Source organism: Phallusia mammillata, chromosome 7, assembly GCF_965637545.1.
Source record: "Phallusia mammillata chromosome 7, kaPhaMamm4.hap1.1, whole genome shotgun sequence".
NCBI lineage: Eukaryota > Metazoa > Chordata > Ascidiacea > Phlebobranchia > Ascidiidae > Phallusia > Phallusia mammillata.
Window position 1 is genome coordinate 22,826,914 of NC_137258.1, and position 5,721 is coordinate 22,832,634.

General features: G+C 36.5%; 1 long non-coding RNA gene across 2 annotated transcripts; it reads right to left on the bottom strand.

Annotated features, from left to right (window-relative positions):
• Window positions 1-2,776: 2,776 nt before the first annotated feature.
• On the bottom strand, window positions 2,777-5,457 carry LOC145202633 (uncharacterized). 2 transcript variants are annotated; one of them, XR_013853303.1, is made up of 2 exons: window positions 5,202-5,457; window positions 2,777-4,000 (listed from the first exon to the last, which is right to left on the bottom strand). It is a non-coding gene; the product is annotated as an uncharacterized LOC145202633 (long non-coding RNA). The 2 variants fall into 2 exon arrangements; XR_013853304.1 differs by lacking the exon at window positions 5,202-5,457 and adding an exon at window positions 4,114-5,177.
• Window positions 5,458-5,721: the final 264 nt, after the last annotated feature.

Sequence of the window (5,721 nt, forward strand, 5' to 3'; positions counted from 1 at the left end):
TATTGATTTTACGAAAAATAGTAAATAATTGTGTGATTCTGGCCAACTTTTGAGATAAATGTGCTTGTGGTGCATGGTAAAACTGTTTATTGGCAAGTTAAACAGTCTGCTCAAAAATGTTTTATTCAAAAGGCCCTCTCTCCTTACTATGGGTTGCGGTCTGTTTGCACTTTTGTCATGCAGCGCGTATTTGAAGGTTACCCTCAAACTTGACTGGGGCTTTTCAGAACGATTTGTTTTTACGCCAAACGCGAAAATTGTCTAACCCAGGGGTCGGCAACCCCTGGCACGCGTGCCAAGGTTGGCACGCTGTTGGTGATTTTTCATGGCACGCCAACCGATTTGCGTGTTTATATTGAAGTAACAATTTAACCTGGTACACTGCTTGTTTTCAGTTTTATCATACCATTGTCTTAAAATTCAGCCTTACATGCACAAAACACTCTGCTGTCTCTTTATTATTGATATGTGCTGGCACGAACCACTATTAGTCAGAAAACTTTGGCACGCGAGGTCATTAACGCATGGAAACTACAAGTAAATTGGCACGCGTCGCTTAAAAGGTTGCCGACCCCTGGTCTAACCATTATTTGATTGTTTTAATATAACAATTCGTTTTTTTATCCTTTACGCATCTGGTTTCACTCAGTACTTCATATCATTCAACATTAATGACTGTCATATCAACCATGATACATAACTTGTTGAATTTGACAGAAGAAACAAAATTCACAACCTTTCTCATGTTAACTGGCGTTTTTGCGAAAATGCTAGCCAGTAAACACCATTTACCACCAAAACTTATTCACAAAGTGGCCTGATACACCTTCCCCCTGCTTTGATGCTTTGTACCCGGTTTAAGAATTGATTTTATGACTATTGTATGTTTTTGTTTCGGAAATATGTTCTAGTCGGCATCAATCCAAGTTGTATGCTTACTGTAGTAAAACTGTAACTGTAGTGCCGGTCCAACTACAATATTACCTTTTTGCCTGCTTTGCACACTTTCTGGCTAAAAATCTATCTCAGTTTGTTTTTTTCTTTAAGGGCCAGATATAGCCTACAAGCTTGGACATACTTTTGCTTTAGTAAGACCTTAATACTTTTGATCTAGTAAACCTCTGCCGTTGTCTGGTAGGCTAGCGTCCACCAACAATGCTGTATTTTCCCAATTGAACTTTTTTGTTCATTGGCGAAGTTGACTCGTGACCCGAACTGAGCCGAAAATTTTGTTTCGTTATCTGCGTTGTGTGGCTCTGCTGCGCTGTTTAGCGGTATGTTTTTCGTTAAATATTACTCACTGTGAGTGTGAGTGTAATTAGGCTGATTATTAGTGGCAACTGGTTGTGTTTGTTGCTATAGGAGACTATATGTTTTGTTTAGCGGCAGAGATACGCAGTTTGCTTTCTCATGTTTGTTTTTTTAATGTTAATGGAAATTGTTTTAGGCTGGCTGAAATTTTATAATAGGTATGATTTCAACGCGTCAAGAAAAAAGTTTAGTCATTAACCTAAAAGTTGAAAGAATTCGTGACTCAAACAAACAAAATTGAAGCGCCCGTTACACACGTTGTACCACATAGCCTTGTGATGGATTTGTTTTTATGATTAAACAACCACAAAATGGAATCCATCCGAAAGCATGGTTTTGTCCAACTTTCTTGAACAATAAATGCCCATATACGGGTTCATAAGTTTAATGAGAAAAAAACGGCCCAAATACACATAAAAAGCAACATGCTTTATTAATTAAATCGTTTGATTTACAAAGCATGTCACTTTAAAGTCTATTTTGGCCGTTATTTTCGTCTTTAAACAAATACCCACTTGTGCATCTTTTTCTTTTTAATGGTTGACAATTCAAGATGTGAAAAGTGACACTAGTTTTTTCCTCAGCCACGGATTTCCCTTCTCATGATTAAGTAAGCTTCCAACACCAGCCCCAAATGTACACACCGAATTTATGCGATTGTAAAGGGAGATCAACTTACAGTTTTTATGACGAAGTAAATGTAAATACGGATCAAATAGCACGATTTCATTGGGCGTGTTAGTGGCGAGAAAGACAAAAAGAACGTTATTTTAAAGACAAATATTGTGAAACAACTAACGTGACTATATAAACGGATTAGGTGGTTTACCGATTATGTTGTTTTTAGAAACATTGAAGTTAATTGTTTTGTTACAAATATGTTTTTTACTGCCTAACGCAACACTAAATTATTAAGTCATTATGACTCGTTTTTTCGAAAACTTTTTACTTTAGAAATACTTCACTTGACATGGATTTCTGCCTCACAGACTAGACGAGTTTTTTCGAAGCGCATCGTTACGCGTGTACTAGATGTTTTTGCTTAAAAACCTTCCACAAACTTACAGTAGTACACCGACCTAATTATTTGAGAGTTTAGTTTTATTCAAGCTTTGTCCACTGCCTTTAAGAGCGTAAAAACATGCGTTTTTCAGATTAGTCGCTAGTCAAACGACAGAAAAACAAAACATATCGAAATAATAAAAAAAAACACTCTCACTAAATTGAACTGCAATCACCAAAACGCGACTTAAAGACTTGGACAGCGTACCTAAGCTTTCAAAATAGTTTTTTTGAATTGCAAAAAAACGTGAAATTGCAAAAAGGAAAAAAAAACTAAGTAAATTGCTTTTTGACGAACCTCAGGAACTTCCTAACACAAAGCTGCACTTTTATGAACGACAGTTTAAAGAAAAATAAACAGACTATCGTTACTATGGCAACTCCAAGCTACTATTTAATCTGGTAATATCCACACAAAAACGAAAAATATCGACAACCTTTATTACATGGGTCACAAGATGATGCTAAAGAGTTTATAAAAAACAAACACATGCAGTGCTTTGCACACAAACATTATCAAAATCGTACAAAAATTGGAACAACAACAGGTTACTTATTTCGCCTTTGATTATTTTTGTATAAAGTCACAGTGCAACAAAAATAACAAAAGCATCAATACACCGACGTAAGACACAGTTTGCAAATAACACTCGCGTTTCTACAAAACGTCTGTCACAAAGTCACTACCAACACACTTACTGATATTTACAGGGCGTTATAGGCAAGTTCAGAATGCATTTTTACAATTTCGCAACAAGATTATGCCATGGTTTTAGCCCTTGTGATGGCTTAAATGTACATAGAAAATGTTAACAGGCGTTTATCCCCACAAATTATTAGTTGTAACAAAAAGAGCCGCAAAACAGCCATAACGCATTTTAAGGCGATGCATTTTTTGTCTTTTAACCCCAAATGTGCACCGGCCACCAAGCTGCTATAAGTTTTATCATTAACACAGTAATTGCACACACGAGGATCTTGATTTGTCCTTTGTCTAAACTCTAAAGTATGACAAATTCACTCACAGTAGACGGTTACTGTATATCAATTAAAATTTTGAAATAATGTGCCGTTAAGCGTAAAGGTGAATGGATGTTGGTGAAAACCTAGGAAAACTAGCTGCAGACAGTGCACATTGTTTTAACCAATATAGTTACATGAGCGTGGCTGGTGGCAAGACATTGGTCGTAGAGTGGTATAGCAAGGCTACGGCACTCCAGTCTGTAGCTAACTTGTCATTATGCCGGCACATCGCTTTAAAGACTAGAACTATGAAATAAAATCGCATTGAACTGTTTAGGCAGGCTATTAAAAAGGCCACTAATATTAAAAAAGGTTAAGACTAGTAAAAGAATAGACCTAGAACGCAATATATTGCACAAGCATAAACAGAAACGTCTAAACAAGAAATATTTTATGTAAAAACCCTTCCATTCTCTCTGTATATTGCAGTTCGTTGTCTGTTGAAATGTGCCACCGAAATTTCGACAAGAAAAGGTCGTTGAAAAACTTTCCTGATCATTTTTTTCATCGCCACATCAGTTTCTGTGCTCATGTCTCCCTCAGGATGAGCAATTACTCCCTCCATATCATCTTCGGGATGCATTGTATTGGAAAGTTGCTGAAGCTAAAATATACACAAATTTGGGTTATGAAGAGTTTTATGCAATTTTTAAGTCCAAAATCTACAAGCGCAAACTTTTCCTCTGCAAAAACACTGTCAAACTGCCTTGGTCTTACTTGCGATGTAATGCCAGAATTTTTGCTGCCATGCATAATTGCAAATTTGTAAAGCTCTTCTGGCAAGTATTATTTATTCCGCCGTTTCGACGTTCTATGCAGGTCGTCTTTATCAGGGTAAATAACACTGAATGCGCGTAGTACAGTGCACGATACACAAAGAAAAAAGAGAAGTAAACGCAAGCATGCTTTCTTTTTTCCTTTGTTTATGGTGCACTGTATACTAATCGCATTCAGTGTTATTTTGTCAAAATCGTCTAATGACAATTGCAGATGTGCAGCGAATAAGCAATAATTTGCTGACAAAAATGTTGGTGAGTCGTGTTGCCAGGTTGCGCTTTTGTCGCCGAATTGGGCTACTTTTGACATCGAGTTGCGGGCTTTTTTCATGAGTTGCGGGTTGCGTCTTTTTGGGCGGGTTTGTAAATGACATTTTCTACCGTATGGCGAGTGATGATTGCATTATATATGATCAAAAACGTTGTGAGTTTAATTTTGACAAAAGAACTAATGAAACTGCCCGGAGCGTCGGGGATTTAACATCCAGCTGGGCAAAAGAATGCTTTCAGCCCACGCAATGCAACGTTCATTTTTTAATCAAAGAAACTTAATAAACGGCTTTGTTGCCACGTAATAAGAATTACCTCTTGGCAAAAATCATTGTTTCAAAGGTCACCTTTCTTTGTTATTAATGCGAACATGTTTGTTTTAAAGTGGAGATACGTAATTAAAAAAAAAGCTTGGAAAAGGGGTAACTAGAGTGTGTTCCATACAGTGTTTCTAAACAGCCCAAAATTAATTTTAAAATGCACAAAAATTAAATCTGAATCGTTGAAACCTGAATAATTGTCACACAAACAGGCGAAAGCAGTGAAAATCAATTGTATTTCAGGTGTTTGCAAAATTGGGCTCGTTTTGGGCTACTTTTGACGGGTAAAGTTGCGCTTTTCCAATATTTGAGCTGGCAACTTGACTTCAAATTAAAAAATAAAACAATTTACTGCCAAACGATGTAAATAACAACGAACATTAAAATATTTGCACCACTGCAACTAGCAACTGGTCTATATTAATTTAGAAATACTTACAGCAGCATATTGGTCCATAAGATGGTCAGATTCCGACATTGTTATTGGTTTCAGTTTATTTGTATTCTTTTAAGCAACTTGTTTTAATCACAAACACTTGATGAAACGACAATTCAAGTGTGTAAGATTACTACTTGCAACCCTACGTACAAATAAGTCTAATTTCCCAAACTGACATGAAATATCGGTAGATTGCAAACGGTGTTGCTTTCAAAAGCGATATTTATGACAACCACATGGTAAACCTAAACCAATTCGGTAAATTTCACAGCAACTACTATCTCTGTAAGATTGCATTATCTGTTTGAAATCAAGTGGTGCTGTCAATTCTCTTGTCACTAGCTGAGGCTGAACACTGCAAGTTTGTGGCTGATAGTTAAAGTTTACATTTAGGTTCGTTTTTTACTTCTTTAACAAAACCTGCAGCTTCAAAACCAACTATAACGAAGCAGAACATGCTTTCCTTTGTATGCTATGATCAGGTGGCTTGAAAAGACAGGTGGACACGGTTGACAATTTT